A 20270-nucleotide genomic window follows, 5' to 3' on the forward strand; every position below is an offset into this window, starting at 1 on the left:
AAGGGGCTGAATACTTGACAAGACCTCAGTTTGGATTGTCCTCAGAAAGGGGCTGAATACTTGACAAGACCTCAGTTTAGATTGTCCTCAGAAAGGGGCTGAATACTTGACAAGACCTCAGTTTGGATTGTCCTCAGAAAGGGGCTGAATACTTGACAAGACCTCAGTTTGGATTGTCCTCAGAAAGGGGCTGAATACTTGACAAGACCTCAGTTTGGATTGTCCTCAGAAAGGGGCTGAATACTTGACAAGACCTCAGTTTAGATTGTCCTCAGAAAGGGGCTGAATACTTGACAAGACCTCAGTTTAGATCGTCCTCAGAAAGGGGCTGAATACTTGACAAGACCTCAGTTTGGATTGTCCTCAGAAAGGGGCTGAATACTTGACAAGACCTCAATTTGGATTGTCCTCAGAAAGGGGCTGAATACTTGACAAGACCTCAGTTTGGATTGTCCTCAGAAAGGGGCTGAATACTTGACAAGACCTCAGTTTAGATTGTCCTCAGAAAGGGGCTGAATACTTGACAAGACCTCAGTTTAGATCGTCCTCAGAAAGGGGCTGAATACTTGACAAGACCTCAGTTTGGATTGTCCTCAGAAAGGGGCTGAATACTTGACAAGACCTCAATTTGGATTGTCCTCAGAAAGGGGCTGAATACTTGACAAAACATTTCAGCTTTTCATTTTTAATTAATTTGTAAAAATTTCGATTAAAAAAAACAAACCACTGACATTATGGTGTATTATGTGTTGATCAGTGCAAAAAATCCATTTTTAATTCAGGCTGCAATACAACAAAATCTGAAAAAGGTCAAGGGTCATGAAAACGTTCTGAACACACTGTATACATATACTAACACACATATCTCGTTTTTTAAAATTTATTATACAGTAACAACTGTTCATAAAATATTATATTATAATGTAATAGCCTCGTGTTGGCTTAGCGGTTGGGGTGCCGGCTTAGGATCCTGGGCTCGAATCCCGGTCGATCGCTGAATTAATGCCAGGGGGGTTGACTCAGCCTGTCATCCTTCCAAGGTCGGCAAATTGAGTACCAGCTTGCTGGGATGAATGACCACGATGTGTACCCCGATTTAGAATAGGTACTCAGTATCCCTGCGCATTGTAAGAGCGTGACCAAGGGTTGGCGTCAGGAAGGGCATCCGGCCATAAAAACATTGCCTCAAACAGGGAACCATGATTGTCATGGGGCCCGCAAGGCCAACCCCCACTTTAGTGGGGAAAAATGGCCTCAAAACGATCATTCATTCATATTCATTCAATGTAAAGGATCATGAAGAAGTGGACATGAGACTAGCCCTGCAGGTGCGAAACGCAGTCGATGCTGATCCCTCCATCATCCAAGTATGCAGTCTTGATACGGATGTTGCCATCATATTACTGTCTAACCAGAAAACCCGTTAGGACAGTAGATTTGAACTCTGTCTTCCGTTGCCTCAGCGAAGATGTCTGCACGTCCCTCATTGGCGTGCACGTGTTCACAGGATGCGACTCGGCCACCTGTTTCAGAGCCAAAGGAAAGAAGCAGCTCCTAGATATGGTACAGGCATCATCATGTCACTGCAATACATTCAGTGAACTTGGCCAGAACTTCAATCTTCCTGAACATCTGCGTGCTTTGCTCGAGCAGTTTGTGAAATGTACGCAGAAATGTTTGTTGAGGAAGCTCCAATGTCGTCTTTTTTTGTGGAGGAGAAAATGTGGATCACTCTCTGCCCTTGATGAGTGATGCTTTGTGGCAGCATTGGCTCGCATCAAATTATCATTGTGCAATCCTCAAGAATGGCCATCCCATCACTGGTTCATAAGTTCGCTCAATAATAGAATTTTTGTTTACATAACGGGACCTCTGACCTCTCGACCCCAAAATCTAACCAGTTCATCTTTACATCATTATACATACCTGTACCAAGTTTGACTTGGATCCCTTCAGCCGTTCTCAAGTTGTCGCGGTCACAAAAAACTATCACCGATGCACGGACGGACGGACAACCCGAAAACATAATGCCTGCAGCGACTTCATCAGTGGAGGCATAAAAATGATTTAAGAGATCTAGAGGATGAGAATGATGGTGAATGTTGATGGAGCAGAAAAGAATACATTGAAAAACGTTGCAAGGCCACCAACTTGATCGAGAGAGATGAGCACGTTTTTGGCTTGTCTCAGTTGGAAAAATATTGAGTTTGAGGGATCCTTTAATGAAACACTTAGGAGCACCAGCTGTGGAGGGAGGCATAGTTATCTCTACCAAATAAATTAGAGAATTCATAGAACACCTTATCCCACACAGTCTTGAGAAATAAGGACATGGGCGGGGCAAGCGACAAATTTGATTGATCGAGATGATGTAAAATGCCCTATTATTTTGTTCAAGTAATGCTAAACAGGTTTTTTGAAGGTTCCAAAAAGGTGCTTTGCATTCTCCAATGTTCACCTATATTAGGCCACCAGTCTACCAGTCGGTCGTCTTTGATCAGATCACAAAATAGAGTGAGTTTCACGTGTATGCCATCATGTACTGTGCTTATGCCAAGTTTGAACAAAATCGGAACATGCATGTCCGAGAAATTGTTGAGGGACGGATAGAGGAGACCGACAAGTGTCCTTTACGACAGTAAGTTTCCTGTTTGGAATGATTTTCAATTTTGTTTGACTGCCAGGCAGACAGAGTAAAAATATTATCTCACTCCTCTGCACATGTGCGATCAGGACAAATTCAGAGACAAATTACTGCTAAATTTCATCAATGTGTGTACCATCCCTCAGATGGACGTTAGACTGGTGTCCCATCTCCTGGTATTAGTTGGTGGACGTTAAAGACCACAGGGTAACAACACCATGTATCAAATACCCTTCACGAAGAGTAGGCCAGCTATTGCCAGAACCATGAACAAATTCCTGCCCTGACTTCCTGAATCGGAGTGGCGACTCATCCGGGATTGTAACCCAGTAACTTCTTCAGCAGCACTAACGCTCTGCATAGGGCAGGGTGCATGATGATGCTGATGATCTGGATGTATTAAGAAATTGTAATGGTGGTAGAAAATTGATGAGGATGGTGAAGCTCGTCAAACTGATGGATTTGGACGTGTCGAGAAAATCTAAATTGGTGGAAGGGGGAGTCCAGGTGAGTTCAGAGCTGAACTTTAGAGCAAGGAGGTCACTGGTTCAGGTTTTGGTAACTACGGAAACACACGAGTTGGTTGTATCGTTCACAGAGAGGAGTGGGGTTTTGCCATGACAGTACTGTACAGGGTTAAATAACAGGTTCCTATATGGACCATGAATGGATGGTTGTAATGAGAGAGGCAGAAGCTGCTGAGCAGTAGAGACGAGAGGGTGCAGCAAAAATGAACAACGGAATTCTCTAAACATGTAGAAACATTCCAGCAAATAGACAAAGAATGAATATGCAAACTTGGCCTACCACTGCCCAAGGAAACAGGCTTTTAGCCTTACTCACCCCATTCTACAAGCTGGTGCTAATTACACAGCTAACCAGGGACTTTATCAGTACAGCTTCACACAATGACCTACCCTTTTCTGAATGACAATGGGATAATTTGATACATCCATGGCCCCAGCCAGACCCACATGGTTAAAGATACAACACCGCAGGCAGGTTGGTGGTCTTTCTGTCTTCTACCGACTCCTCTCCGGCCTTGCTCCCCCTGCTCTGTCTGTGCTCTGTCCCCCAAGATCTGCCTGCAACCCTCTTCTGGTGAAACTGCCAAAATCAAGTCTCTGTTCACCTTCACTCTTTCATTCCTCTTTTCTCCCACCTCTGGAACAAACTCCCTCAGTCCCTTCAATCCCTCTCCTCCCTCCAGGTCTTTATAACAGCTGTTCACCACCATCTCTCGTCTTCCCCCATCCAAAACCTCGATCTTTTCTACCCCCGCTAAAACACCCCAAACCCACCTCTTTCAATCCTCAACTTCATTCCTGAAATTCCTAGCAGTGTTCATTTGCTCTATACCATGTACCCCTATCTCCTCCCCAGCCCTCCCCCTTCCACAGATCTACCGACGTCCTTGTTCTCTTCTGTTGTTGTGCTTGTGTACTTCCCTCTCTCTCCCTCTTGTCTCCCGCTCCCTTCACTGCATGTTTTATGTGTCTGTGCATGTTTTCATGTTCAATGTGTTTAGCTCTTAGACGAGCCTCGATTCTGTATACAAAAAAAAAATAAATCTGCTGGCAATATCAGACCAGCAGAATTAAGCCTCACTGGCACAGACTAGACCTCGAAGGTTGAGCACATGACCAACCTCATAATCGTGATCTGCATGCTTACCCGATAGTGAGATCCCCAAGTTCTGGCCCTGTTAGGATAATGCACAGGCCATTTCGAGTAACTGCCCCACGTCGTCATCACTGAACTGAAAATATATAGAACTAGCAGAAGTACCCGACATTGCCGGGCGGGGGAGGAGAGGGGAGGGGAGGGGAGGGGAACGGGGGGGAGGGGAGAAGAGGGGGGGAGGGGAGAAGAGGGGGGGAGGGGAGAAGAGGGGGAGGGGGAGAGGGGAGAAGAGGGGAAGAGGGGAGAAGAGGGTGAGGGGGAGGGGGAGAAGAGGGTGAGGGGGAGGGGGAGAAGAGGGGGGGATGAGGAGGGGGAGGGGGGGAGGGGGAGGGGGAGGGGGTGGGAGGTGGGAGGAGAGGACGGGGGAGGGGGGACGGGGTAGGGGGGACGGGGGGAGGGGAGGAGGTAGGGGGGAGGGGAGGGGGGAGGGGAGGGGAGGGGGAGGGGGAGTCAAGTCGGAAGTCATTGTCGTCAATTGAATGTCGCATTTATTTTTTATTCCCTGTCAAATGGCATTGGTCCCGCATTCCGAACCCGGAAGTCGGAAGTCATTGTTGGCAAGTAAATGTTTCACTCTCTGTCACATGCCGTTGGTCCCATGTCAATCGGATGAAGTTGAAAAATTAACGTTACGAAGTTTCTCTGGGACGTACTGATTCCGAATATGAAGTTTAAAAATTAACGTTCCGAAATACGCTGATGACGTCATAATTTTAAAACGCGAAGTTATTTAAATTTTAAGGTGTGCTGTAGTTGCTCTGAGACGTACTGATTCCGTATATGTCTTTGGTTTTGCTCTGCGATGAGTAGTACTCGAGTTATAAGAGGACAAACAAACAAACATACTTTACTGCTTTATGCTTTATATAAATAGATGACCATTGCCATTCACACCACACAGGTGGTGAGGTAGCTACCGGGCGCCATCTTGGTTGGCACGCGATGCTGGGCGATGGCGATTTCCGTCACGCGTTTGCACGTAATTCAGAGCGAAAAGCGATTGCGTTTTTTCACCTTTTGTGCGATCGTTTTTCAATAGCAAACCTATCGCAGTTACTAGAAAACTTTCCTTTATCCTTTCCTTTTCACAAAAAAAAATTCGAGAACAAATATTGTTAATTTGGGAGCGTGAAGAACTCGGGACATTTTCATGAAACTTGCGAAGTCTGTCCGAATTATTTCACAATGATTTGTTTTTGGTCAAAATTGAAAACATGAATTTAGCTGTCCTTTTATTACGTATCAAAATAATGCAAACTAAAGTGATGAAATGTAATCAACTTTATTAAGTAGGCCCAAATGGTTGGCAGAGTGAGCAGCTAGGAGAATGTACATGTCTGTGTGTACAATGTGTGTACATGTAATGTTTGTTTTTGTATGCCACATGATTTTGTCATTATATTCACTCCAGTAGCAGGTATATAATCATCCTAAGTAACCGGTGTGCGTATATGTGTGTATATAATATGTATGTATGTGTGTGTGTATGTGTGTATGTTTGTGTGTGTGTGTGTGTATATATATGTCCGCGAGACATGTGTATGTGTATATGTATGTATATGTGTATATGTGTATATATGTCCGCGAGAGATCCGCGAAGCGAGTCGGGCTAACCAAGATGGCGACACGGCGGCCACACTTTTCACGGAGTATGAGCGTTCTATATATTTTCAATTCAGTTGTCCTCATCATGACTAATGAATTCACATCTTGCCTGATCAATAAAAAGCAACCAAAGTTGGGCCATATTTGTTTTAATCCACCCTTGTCAGGCATTAATCTTAAAAGGAAAGCATAGTTTCTCAAAATAGTCAAAAATGATTTGATTGATGAAATATGTCTGAGTTATTCTCGTAACCATAAGCCTTGCACAGGTTTACCAAAAGGAGATTGAAGAGAAGATGAACGTCCAGTGCAGCTTCCTGCTTCTTTGTAGTTTTCCTGCCTGATTGGGACTTGATGATTCAAGTGAGTTCATCCAATACATTGTCAGTCTTGATTCAATTATGAACGCACAAAGTGGAGTTTTTGACCGAAGGTCATGCTGCTGTTGAGGTGCCGGTAACCAATAAGGGAAGTGATGTTCAACCTTCGGGAGTCACGTGATGGGGACGGAGAAAAGCCACGGAGGGTTCGGTGAATTCCTCACACCTTACGCTACGGGGTTGGAAGGTGAGGTGCTCGGTGGAAGATTTGTCATCACATGAAAGTAAAGACCCGCTTCACAATCACAGTCGTCAGAAGCATGAACCTATTTAGGGACCGACTTGGGTTCATGGAACGTGTCCGAGGATGAAGTTTTGGGAAAATGCAACGCCGTTTGGAGCATGCGGCAACGAGTGGCATCGCTGAGAGCACGGCTATGCCCCGACCTGCCTGCTTGGGGAATAAGTTTTCAGAATCGGCCAAAGGGGTTAGTGATAACTCCCCTACTCTTCACAAAAGACACCGTGAGATCGTTGATGTCCACCAACTAGCGATAGCAAACAGGACACCCAGCTTAACGTCCGTTCGAGGGACGGTCATGCAAAGCTCTAATCTGATTGTTTATAGTCGGGTCAGCGATTGAACCGTCGACTAGACAGCCCATAAGTGCACTACCCTGTGATGATGCCATTTGAGGCCACGTTCAACAATGTTTAACCAAACGTGGGTCCATATAGTCATTGCATTTTAAAAAAATTTGGGGGGATTTGTCCCCATTTCCTATCTCAATCTTCTATCCCTTTTCTGCCGACTGCTCCCACATTCTCTCTCGCCCACTCTGATAATCCACTCTATTTAGCTCAACCCCCGCACACATATAATAAATATAAGGCCCCTCAATTGCTTCACGTCCAAAATCAGGTACAGTGGGAGTGACCATGAACACCATGTATCAAATACTCTCTTAAGTGAAAAATAACTTTTCTATCAAAAACAACTGAACTGCTCTATCGGTGAATAAAAATAAAATAATTTAAATATATTAAGTCTGGAACACCCAATCGCAGGGATTGGTGCAAGGAGCAAGATCAAGTTGTGAATGGACAAGTAACCCTGTTACGGGATGGCCGTGTCGATAATGCAGCACGTCCTTGGATTTGTGACGTGCTGGACTTCGAAGGCGGATCGTTCACCTACGGATGCAAGACGGTGGCATTTTCAATTTGCTACCTCTCTCGTCCCCTTAATCTTTTCTTTCCAAAAATTCCTCACGCTTGTGCATAAAGATTCAAAATTTACATGTGCAAAAAAAATAAAAAATAAAAATTTGAAATGTACTCGTGAAACGAGCACCCCCATGTTACTGGTGCATTGGAGGGCACAGAAGAGAAGAAGAAGCATACCAACCGATGCCGAGGGGGGGGGGGGGGGAACAAGAAAAGACAGATCCACGACCGTGCGGAAGTCTAGGAAAGATGAGAAAAGGATGAGAATGTTGCAGTTTGTGTATCGACCGATAAACGGCTGGGAAGAACCAAATCAGAGAAGTTTCTCAACAGGGGTCTTAAGATTTAGATCAAATCCACAAAGGCGGCCGACTCCGTACATGCATGCCACTTTGGAATGATCCTGCGACACCGACATGTGGTTAAAACATGACCTGTATAGGAAGGATAGCCTACATTTATGACAAGGAAATCGAATAATCAAATATGGTGACGGTGAGCACGAGTGTACAGGTTACGAGCTTGCCAAAGCAGCCGCCATGGTCATATTGAAAAGGACCATCACTTCATAATATAACCGAGTTAAACTCGAGAAGAAGAAGAAGAAAAAGGAAAAAATAAATAACAGCACCTCTGTCTGCTCGCCTCCACCACCCACCCGCCTTCATTGCCGTTTGTCCACGCTTGCACAGCTCACGCTCGCAGGAAGCTATATTATGACAAACAAAAAAGGACTACTCAACACGTGTTTATCATAATCATTATTTATCATTGTTATTGCAAGCCACGAGGCACGCATATAAAGTTATTTACACAGCTACATCCATAATCCATTTCCCCACAGAAAAAAAAAAGAAAAAAAAAGAAGACGCTTATAACCTCTTATAATTACCGATAAAATTATAAATTAAAGCGACCAAGTTTTAAAAGTTAAGGGAGAGGTCTATTTATGATGATTGCGCAGGTCAGCCATTATAGAGAAGAAGAAGAAGAAGAGGAGGACTTGTGGGTATGGTCGAGGAAGTGGCAGGTTCGGAAGGATACATGAGTGAGTGGACAAGCAGTTACATTAACACACAGTGGACTACTTTACCGGCCGGCTGTGGCATCATTCACCACAACCGCGACGAGTGTGACGAGGAGCTACAAACTGAGGTAGAAATCGTGGAAAAGGCCAAACCGAGGACAAAACCGGGGACAACGATGACGGGCCGTAATAAATGCGCGAGGCACGAATTTGTGGGCTGGTTGCGTTTTAAAACTGGAAACCAAGGGCAAGCTGTTATAATAAAGTTGTGGCTAAAAAGCTGACTTAAGTGCATGGAAACAAAGGAGAGGAGTATACAAACGAAAGAATAAAAATTTAAAACTGCATTCGCGTGACGACAGGCTGGAGTGAAGTCACGTGATGCACCTATACTGACTCCTCTTTCCTCAGTATTCCTCCAGAGCCCATCTTTCCAACACTGAAGATCAGTTTATGCAAACGGGTTTAACCAAGTAACCAGCTGACAGCTATGAGGATGGAGTGGTTACAAAGGGGTGAGCAAGTGTCGGGCCGTAGGGAAGGAAAAGCACTTGTCCAGGCACAATCATTATGCCTCCATCACATGGCCGTACAGCAGCTGGCAGGCACGTGGGCTCTAGTCACGTGACTCGCTGGTGGGGCCAAGACTTGGAGGTGAGGCAAAGTGCAAACAATCACAAAGCAGGGCTTGCCACTTCCCTTTCGCCCTCCCATCTCCCCTTACTCTTCCCCACCACTCCCCCACCCCTCCAACATTGCTGATCTTCAACTGGCTGTTGGCGTGGGTGGGGGGGGAAGGTCACATGGCATGGTGACGGTATAGGTAAGTATCCTCGATGGTCCAATCTGCAGGCAGCTCTGAGGCGGCGTGAGACGTCATATGAGTCTGCATGGCGGCCATGTTCGGGTAGAAAGCTCGGCAAAGAGAGCAGCGGTATGGCTTTGCACCGCCGTGCGTGCGTAAGTGCTTCGTCATCGCCGAATGGTCACGGGAACGCTGCCCACACAGCACGCACTCAAACGGCTTCTCACCTGCAAGGCATGCACAATTATGTATATACAATACAGTCAGTTCATCCTCCACGTCTACACATGATCTTTAGTAATCTCCATTGAAGCCCCCACGTCTCCCCATTTACTTGCGGGTCGTTACTCTCCTTCCCAATTCCCCTGTTCATCCCCATGTCACAACCACACAACACGTTCCACTGCACAACTGCCATTGTGATGGCTTCTACCATTCCATCCCCCTCCACCATAAGCCTAGCTAGACTGTCTACAAAAAACAAACAACGTAACCACAGATGGTTAATTTTCACTCGTGTGGCAGTTTTTATAGAGCTCAAATGTATTTTTTGGAATTAAAGTTTATATGAAAGATACCATTTTAATCTCACCTACCAAATGCATTGGCACCAACGTGACATCCGGTTTCGTGTCATTTTAGCTCTTTTCTCCATGTTTAGTGTGCGTCTCAAAATAAAATTTAAATAGATTGCATGAACAAACAACAAATGAATAACAACCATGTTAGGAGACCGACTTGGGATTTGGGCAACTGTGGTTCATGATGCTGCAATTCCAGGTTCAAATCAAAACAATATTGATTTGCTCATTATTATCTACTAGGACGTGCCCGTACGTGGGTGCCCGTTCCTTGCCAAAAAACAAAAAAAAAATGTCTTCGCCCATGCATGCATGGGCGTGCCCATGGGCCCATGGGCGTGCCCGTAAGTGCGTGATGTGACCGTACAATGAATGTATCGTCCCGACGCCGCAGCTCGGATGGCGCTGCAGTTAATCGGGCCTGTATCGGCAGAGTTATTATAAACATGTACTACAATCGATCGTACCTTACAGCGTCTGCTCGCCACGTTCAGCATCAGTACGTCGTCACTATGACTATCCGTAAGTCTGGAAGTGACGTCCTCATTTGACTGTCCGGAAGGTCACATATCGCAGTTACGATGAATCGCAAATTAGTTTTAATTAGTTTTAAAACATAGTTTAACGCCAACATAGTTTGCCAACGTGAAATAAATGAATACGCTCTCAAATGTGCCGTCCGAGGCAGAGTCTGTTCGCCACGTTCGGCACACGTGATAGCTCGCTGCTCTCTGATTGGTTGAATCGTTTTTTGGATATAGCTCGGTAACTACTTCTCCGATTAATATGAAACCTTGAAAAGGCACATCCTCGGGTCCCCAGCAATATACCTGGCAAGTTTCAAGTATATCGGACCCGTGGTTGTCGAGAAACAGCGGTCACAGACAAACAAACACACAGACACACAGAGATTACTGGAATTATAGATAGATTAATATCCCTGCAAGTGATTTGATGCAAAAAACAAACAAGACCAAAAGTCCAACAGCGGCATAGCCAGGCTTGTAATATATTAATAAACCACAAACATACATGTTTAGCTTTTTAAACAGTCGCTAATGCTGTTCATAACATTAAACAAAGAAATTTGGAGGAATCCCGACATCCGTGAGCGTGAGGTAAGTTTTACTTACAGAACTGAGGGAAGATCTACTGTAATCTAGATTATACCTCACAAGGGTTGGGTTGATAATGTTATGTCGGTGGGTAGGGGCATATATAGATTTAGGTAGATCTGCATAGGTAGGTGCTCGACTGTCGTGATAGGGAATCTAGATGTAATAAGTTCTGTAGCCCGAATGTCGGACTGTCGGAGTAAGCTTGTATCTTCGTACCTGTTATGAGGGGGCGGGGCATGCTAATTAGTACAGGGATTATGGGTAAAATTCCCTTGTGTGTCGTTCCCTCGGTGAGCACCCCAGAGTCCCTTATGGCAATACATCCCATAGATATTAGATAGGCCCATTAGTGCACCACACATTAAATAATTCCCCCGCCGCCACAATGACTTTGGAAGAACCAACAAACAATAGCCACGCCCAGGAGAACGTGTGATTGGTTGGGGTAAGAAGCTGGCCACTGATTGGTGAAAGGAAGGTGGAAGGAAGCAACACACCGATTGGCCACCGACCGTTGACACCTCGGCCAATCAGTGCGTAAGGCACAAAAACACTACTTAAAAGCAGGTCGCTGATTGAAGGGCAAGCGCCGGTGACGTCAGAAGGCGGCACGAAAGACCACAAAGAAACGAGGCACTGGTTGGGAGAGAGAAAGGGCTGACGTCACACCACGAGTGACATAACGACTCGCTCGCCAGCATTTTGGTCTCTTGGCTGTCTCTTTGCTGGGCTTCGCTCTCTCTTCCCTCGTGCTCTTCCCTTGGCCTCTTGCTCCTGATTATCCCTTCGTGTTGGGCCTTCTCTTGCTTCGGACCTGGTGGAGGAACGAGCAGTTTGAAAGACGGTGGAGAGAAGGAACGCCGTCGATTCTCTTCCTTGCGTTGGTGTGCGAACGACGAACGAGCGAGTCTTGCGTTGGAGCGCTGACGAGCGGGTGTGCCAAGCGCCGCTCCACGCCAAGGACCGGGCAGTTCGCGCCAACCGGAGCTGCGTCGGATGACGCACTCGAGCATCGACCCGACGCTACACTGCCAGACACAGATAAGCTCGCATTCACAAATATACGACGAGTCATTTATTTTATTCATTCTCCCTTTGTCTCATATTTGAAATCTGTGTGGGGACGTCCCAATTTAGAATTAGTTCTTCCGTCGCGTTTCCTTTGTATCGGGTTCCGCATAATACGGAATGTACATTGTTTTTTTGTACATTTTAACCCGGATTCCCGTTTGAGTTCATTTCCTTTGGATCGGAGCTGCCGGTGAGATCGCGTCAGGTAAGAGCTCGCCGCTTCTTCCTCTTCCTTCTTCCTCCCATGCTTGCATAATCACAAATCCATCATTAAATAAACGCCTCCATTAAAGTTTGTTTGGCCATCCGCGATCCCACGGTATTAACCAAGGGCATTCGCGCGACAATAACTTGCTATCAAAAAACCGAGGCGACTTCCTTACTTCCGCGGTTGTTAGTCCATACACCGCATATCATCGATTCATGAACCATACACTGCTTCAATCCATCAACATTGGGATTAGTGTTATTGTCATATTTACGATATTATTATTATTACTATTATGAAAACGATACACGACTGTATTAAGAAACCTGGGCTTAATTTGTCTGAAGCGGTCCGAAATGTAGGCACAAAGCCTTAGGCCTATACGTACCACATTGTTGCAAGAGACGTAACGCTGATGCTTTCGATATTTGATGATCATTTTAACAATCGGTTTGTTTGTGTTTCACACTGAATGAAAAACGTAAAGGTAGAGCATGGCGATTGTGATATATGACAGGTTCGACGATATTCTCGGCCTAAACGAAATTGGAATCAAAATGGCGGTGTGCGGAGTCAGCCGCCGTACCGCCGTAATGACATCACATCACCCCTGTCATTTGACCAGATCCACAGCTCTGATTGGTGTACGTTTGAGGGGACATACATACCTACATACATACCTACATACATACATACATACATACATACACTGTTCTAGACGGCTTTGCCCTATGGGCTACGCCGTAAAAATCGATTAAGGTTTGCTCCAATCAGCTGCTTCTCACCGACAAGACATTTCATTACCAATGTTTATGCCAGAGGTGAGGGAAAGCAACCACATGACATTATCCTAGTATTTGAACATCTCCAACATCAAAACCCAAAACTTCATGAAAAACAACTTCTGACATCAAAAAAAACAAGAGTAATCAAGACTGGTATTGAGAGTGTGGGGCAACGCTTTAAGGTCATGTGATCAAGGCATTATAAAGACTTCACAGTTATTTCGGGTAAATTTAGAGAATGATACAAACAAAAAAGGAGAAAATAGCAAAATGCTAAATATTCTAAATTTAATGTTGAGGAAATCACCTCTGTGCATACTGGGAAACAGCCTTACAACCTGAGGGAAACATAAATGGTGCTTAATGGAGCAAGGTTTTAATTTTCATGACATTACGACAGGTTGTATGGAAAGCAAAACTATTGTCACGCAACTCCGGTAGTGGTTTGCAACACGCCGAGCTAGAGTTGTTATAATTCTGAGCTCAAACAGCCAATCACATCGAGCAGAGACATGTTATCCTAATCCCACAAATGGTGCAATCTGGAACCTAATTGTACCACACACGGTCTTCCCTATGGGCTGGTACCCTAGCACCACATCTGTCTCTTGGAATCTCAAGCTCGCAACATTATTGGCATCTCTGGCAATGATGCTGAAAGCACACGGCCTATTGCTCTCACCTCAGGCAGGTTGATGGCGCACGCTTCTTTTTTTTTTTCTTTCCTGCCTCTAACTCTCTCTGCACTCTCAGCCTCATACCCTTCCCAGCTCCTCCAAGAGGACCAGGACACACATACCGTTCCAGTAACCCCCTCCTGGTTAAACTCCCAAATCCAGGCACACCTATCATTTGTTCCTCTTCTTCCATTTGTGGAGCAGCCTTTCTGAGGTTATTCAATCCCACTCTTCCCTCCAAGGCTTCAAGCAGAAGGTACAATAGCATCTCATGTCATCCCCATCCTCCCACCACCCCTTCCATCCCTGCCTGCTTGCAATCTTTTCTACGCTCATTACCCTGACTTAACCTATACCTCTTACTTGCAGATTACTGTGTTCCTTCCCCTCCTCCCCTGCCACTCATTCCCGCTCTTTCTTGTTCATTCATTCGTTCTCCTGATGCATTTTTAACCTTTATCTCGCTATTTCACAAACCTTAATGTGTATAGGTAAAAATGAGAAGGCATAGCAGTGGATGGGCTGATAAAGCCTATTTCTACTCAATGTGACTTTGCCCTTTGACCTAATTATTAATTACCCTTCTTCATCTTCTCATAATAAAGCAAAGCTTTGGTGAAAATTTGATGACAAAAGCTCAAATGGCTAAAAAGTTATCAGACAGACAGGCAGAAGTTATTGCAAAACCCCATCACCTGCCGCGTAGGTGGATGGGCTGATAACCAATGATAACCACAAGTTAAATAGTTCCAACTTCCAGCACAAAAACCCAAAAAGATCCCTTGAAAATATAATCAATTGGGGATGAAGGTATGAAGAGAAGGAAAATAAGATAGGTCAGTCTTTTTGGAAGGGTCTTGAGAGCATGAGGACATGTGGTGCAAGAGCTGAGGTAGCAGAAGCGATGGGGTGGGAGGATGGAGGTAACCGTTTCACCTGATCATCACTTGCAGGATCTATGGCAAAGAAACAACCATTGGTAGTGCAAGTGTCCAAGGAGATATTGGCAGTGAGCAGAGCAGCACAGTGAATGCTCAGGCAGGAAAGCCCGAAGGCATTCAAGGCCAAGAGCCAATGCAGTGACGGCAGTCTCACAGAAACAGTGCAGGACGCTTGAGGACGTCAACGTCACACAGGGTGGTGTAGTGAGTCCAGGAGAGAAAGCCCCAAGAGCACTTAAAGCCTTCATGACCCTTGAAGAGAAACGGAAATGCTGGTGAAGCACTGTGACCACGACCTCGCACTGTGATTGCCAAATGAACCAACTCTGAAAACCGGATATGGCAACTCCTCTCTGGATAACTCGGTCTTAATTGTACTGCCATGACTTTATCACTGTTCAAGTCCCTCTCCGAATCTCTTCCATGCTACCCCCTGAATCTCTCAAAAGCCAACTTTTGCCTTATCATCTCCTAAATTCCTTGCTCCAGATGCTTCACCCACAGTTTTTGTTTGAATCGGCTGACGTCGTGCAAATCAGCTCAAGCAACGGTGAGTTTGAACATGCCATCGAGAGCGGGCATGCAGGTGCATGTCAAAATGTTCAGCACACCTGCAGGTTGACAGTCAGCCCAGGTGGTAGGAGAATTGTTTATCAAAATTAATACCAGATTACGAAACAAACTAGAAATGCACACGCGGTAGATGCTGACTCGCACCAATGTGTTTCTCTTCCAAGAAGTCCAGGTTGTTTTTTTGCAATAAGAATTACCCGAGGATGGGGGAGACGATACCTAAGTTAGGTGTATATTAACATTTGTGTAGGTTTGTTGGTATTGCTACCTTTATAAAAACAATCACTTCTGTTGTAAAAACAATGCGTAGTAGCGCCAGTTGCCAGTGAAAATTCATTATACTGTATAGTCTAGTAGGAAGACTAGGTCCCCCTGCACCCCCCGGAGATATACTTCTAATCAGTGTTTCTAGATTGGAAAAAATGTGTAGAAAATGACTAGCTATGGCCCCAAGCTGAAAAAATGTCCCACATACCATTTTTATGCAAATTACTGCTGCAAATTTTATGCAAAATTATGCAAATTTTATGCAAATTTTTGATGAGGAGTAGAGTTGAGGGGTCTTTGAGGGCTTCATCGAGGTGCTCTCGGTTGCAAGACTGGGTCATTCTGAGAAGCACAGCAGGGTCAGAGATCATGATGTTCTCCTCCTCAGTGAATCTCTCCATCAACAGCCTCTCCATTGCCTCACACACTGTTTTGAGGCAAAAGAGGGACTTTGCGTAGGCCTTTCCACTGAGAACACCTTTGAGAGATCCACTTGTTACTAGTTGTGCCTCAAAGAGAATCTCTGCATATCCAGAACCACGCATCTTGTGTCCAGTGAGCATCCCGATGTAGTTCATGGATGTGTGGAAGGGTCCAATCGTTACTACATGACTAGCAAATTCATTTGGCCAGCGCCAGATGATGGGAAGGGCTTTCATGCAGACACCCAGATCAAATGTATTCAGGACCCATCTCTGACCCACCTCAGCAGTTGCTGCCTCGGAACGCTTCAGTAGCTCACGAACAACTGCGTTGTCTGTGATCGGTCTGTGCCTGGTGCCTGCATGGCATGGCAATGGCCTGCAGCCTGTGCCTGGGCTAGGGGGTTTCACCTCTGCAACTGGTTCTCCCCCACCCAGCAAATCAACAGTCGACTACTGCACGCCTATCCACCAACCGATCACAGACAACGCAGTTGTTCGTGAGCTACTGAAGCGTTCCGAGGCAGCAACTGCTGAGGTGGGTCAGAGATGGGTCCTGAATACATTTGATCTGGGTGTCTGCATGAAAGCCCTTCCCATCATCTGGCGCTGGCCAAATGAATTTGCTAGTCATGTAGTAACGATTGGACCCTTCCACACATCCATGAACTACATCGGGATGCTCACTGGACACAAGATGCGTGGTTCTGGATATGCAGAGATTCTCTTTGAGGCACAACTAGTAACAAGTGGATCTCTCAAAGGTGTTCTCAGTGGAAAGGCCTACGCAAAGTCCCTCTTTTGCCTCAAAACAGTGTGTGAGGCAATGGAGAGGCTGTTGATGGAGAGATTCACTGAGGAGGAGAACATCATGATCTCTGACCCTGCTGTGCTTCTCAGAATGACCCAGTCTTGCAACCGAGAGCACCTCGATGAAGCCCTCAAAGACCCCTCAACTCTACTCCTCATCAAAAATTTGCATAAAATTTGCATAATTTTGCATAAAATTTGCAGCAGTAATTTGCATAAAAATGGTATGTGGGACATTTTTTCAGCTTGGGGCCATAGCTAGTCATTTTCTACACATTTTTTCCAATCTAGAAACACTGATTAGAAGTATATCTCCGGGGGGTGCAGAGGGACCTAGTCTTCCTACTAGACTAGTAATAAAAAAATAGGTTAATTATCTATATGTGCATGCGGATAAAAACTTCAGCTTCATGGTTTTTTTTTTTTTCAGCTTCACATATTTTTTTATGCTGAGAGTGAATACAGTATAGTCCTGTACTAATTTTCATTTTATATTTTTCCTTGTGAGCTCAAAGTTTAACTCATCCGAGACATTCACAACATGAAGCACTGTATCTAATATGGCAAATAAAGAGTCCAGTCTGACGTTTTGACTACAAGGTAGTCGACATGAGATCACAGAGTGGTTGCAATGTCAAACCTCAGCCTTTATGTTTTATGCACACCAAGCATTTACTGATTGTATGTGTGCGTTCTAATAAATGTAAGAATTTCATAAAATCAGGCCAAAATCCCTCACAGCGAAACGACACAAAAATGTAATATACAGCCTGACAGAAACAGTACTCAGGAAAGAAAGTTGTAATGACATAGGTTGATAAACTTTGACTTATATAATTAAATTGATGTTCGTGGGAAAATTACATGCCCAGACCAGGAATCGAACCCAGGTCCTCTGGTGAACCATACCAGTGCTCTGCCATCTGAGCTATCTGGGCGACCCTGACTGAGCGTGCAATTTTTCCCACACATATGATTGCCACTCTCTTTCTATCAATGCTTCCGGAGCACTAGCTGCCAACCATAGGAGCACCAACGGCCTGAACACGAGGGGTTTTTCCTCCAATGGAGGGACAAATCCATGTCATCTATCATAAACACCACTTGGGGGCGTCGTGAAGCAACGAGATTAATGAACATGTTTAAATACTTAAATTGATATATGTGGGAAAAATTACATGCCCAGACCAGGAATCAAACCCAAGTCCTCTGGAAAACCGTACCAATGCTCTAACATCTGAGCTAACTGGGCAATCCCGACTGAGCAGGTAATTTTCCCACACATATGATGTAATTTTCATGTAATTTCCCCACATATATCAATTGAATTATTTAATCCTGTTCCTCTTACGATAATTCACCAAATGTCTGTCTGTCCGTTCGAAGGTACCACAAAAACAGCTCAACCGATCGCAACGATATTTTGGGTGGGTATTCCTGGGACCCCTGGGAGTAAAATAGGCTATATTGCTTTTCCAATTTTTCCAAGTTTTCCAATTTTCCAGTTTTTCCAAACACGATGGAATAATATTTACCGATATGAACAGTGATGTGGCTTTTATTGAAATTCTACAAATACTGTTTAGATTTTGATGAGAATTACGAACCTACAGCGAATCCGGAAGTGGACAGATAACGGCAATGCCCGGGTTTGATCATATCCCAATACAACTGTCATTCATTTGTAATGTTAAATCGTTAAACGTTAATCATGTTAATCGTTTTGTTAAAGTGTCAATTGATGATTGGAATTGAGTGAATACAATTACGATTTTGAATCCGTAATTGTGTTCACCCAACCGTACGGAACTTCACATCAGGATTTAAATATTTGTTTATGTCACGAATGTTGTTAAAAGTTTATTTTTTATATTAATATTATTTAATTTGTGATTGGAGTTATGCTGTTTGGAATGAAAAAAGAGATATCGAGTTCAAGTGAATGACGAAATGCCATGATGGTTTCTACTTTCTAAACGTGAATTCGCGGATCGCCATATGCATATTCGCCATTGACTGGGTAATGGGTATGGAACAAACGTACCTGTTTCTTTGTGAACGGGTACGTTTTTTTCATGGAAGTCCTTCACAAACTTGCTGTCCATGTCTGACATGCGACTGAAGGTGCTACAGTAATGTGGAATTTATTAGTTTCATGCTTTAGCATTCGCCGTTTCTGCATTGTCTGTTTGCTTCTGGTCTCCAACCAGTGCATAGCACGGGTACCTCACTAGTACCTCACTAGTTTATCGAATTACTTATATAATTAAGCAGCAGAGGCAAGGGCAAGCCACAAATGAAAGTCTAAAGGGTTGAAAGCTGATGACGCAATACATGGATGAGATGAAAGTGCAACAACAAGAAAATAAAAACAGGACTAGAGTGGTCGATGGTGCAGCATCCCAAATCCCCACACTTCCCACTTAAAGCAAAATTAAAAGATAGCAAAACGTTCCCAAATATCAAATTTTTAGTGAAAAGAAAAATCTTCTCATGTGACCCCAAATCCCCACCCCGTAGGGCATGAACCGGGGATCAAAAAAAAAATCGTTACATATTTCACGTGTCCCACAATGTCGATTGCATATATAAAGTTTAATTTTAAAAATGTTTAGAAATGTGCCGGTAATTGCATTTTTACCCTCGCCTGAGGAGAGGGTATTGCATTTGAGTCCGTTTGTCTGTTTGTCCGCACAGAATAAATATGATTTTCTCTGCAACCGTTATCTTATCTCTGCTATCTTATACATGACAACAGGGTGTAGTGCTATCTTATCCATGACAATGGGGTGCAGTGCTATCTTATACATGACAACAGGATGTAGTGCTATATTATACATGACAACAGGGTGTAGTGCTATATTATACATGACAACAGGGTGTAGTGCTATATTATACATGACAACAGGGTGTAGTGCTATCTTATCCATGACAATGGGGTGCAGTGCTATCTTATACATGACAACAGGATGTAGTGCTATATTATACATGACAACAGGGTGTAGTGCTATATTATACATGACAACAGGGTGTAGTGCTATATTATACATGACAACAGGGTGCAGTGCTATCTTATCCATGACAATGGGGTGCAGTGCTATCTTATACATGACAACAGGATGTAGTGCTATATTATACATGACAACAGGGTGTAGTGCTATATTATACATGACAACAGGGTGTAGTGCTATATTATACATGACAACAGGGTGTAGTGCTATATTATACATGACGACAGGGTGTAGTGCTATATTATACATGACAACAGGGTGTAGTGCTATATTATACATGACGACAGGGTGTAGTGCTATATTATACATGACGACAGGGTGTAGTGCTATATTATACATGACAACAGGGTGTAGTGCTATATTATACATGACAACAGGGTGTAGTGCTATATTATACATGACAACAGGGTGTAGTGCTATATTATACATGACAACAGGGTGTAGTGCTATATTATACATGACAACAGGGTGTAGTGCTATATTATACATGACAAC

General features: G+C 44.3%; 1 non-coding gene across 1 annotated transcript; it reads right to left on the bottom strand.

Annotated features, from left to right (window-relative positions):
• Positions 1-17629: 17629 nt before the first annotated feature.
• TRNAT-GGU (transfer RNA threonine (anticodon GGU)) lies at positions 17630-17702 on the bottom strand. Its single transcript has one exon. It is a non-coding gene; the product is annotated as a tRNA-Thr (tRNA).
• Positions 17703-20270: the final 2568 nt, after the last annotated feature.

This window comes from Myxine glutinosa, chromosome 1 (genome assembly GCF_964187855.1).
Source record: "Myxine glutinosa chromosome 1, kmMyxGlut1.1, whole genome shotgun sequence".
NCBI classification, from domain to species: Eukaryota; Metazoa; Chordata; class Myxini; order Myxiniformes; family Myxinidae; genus Myxine; species Myxine glutinosa.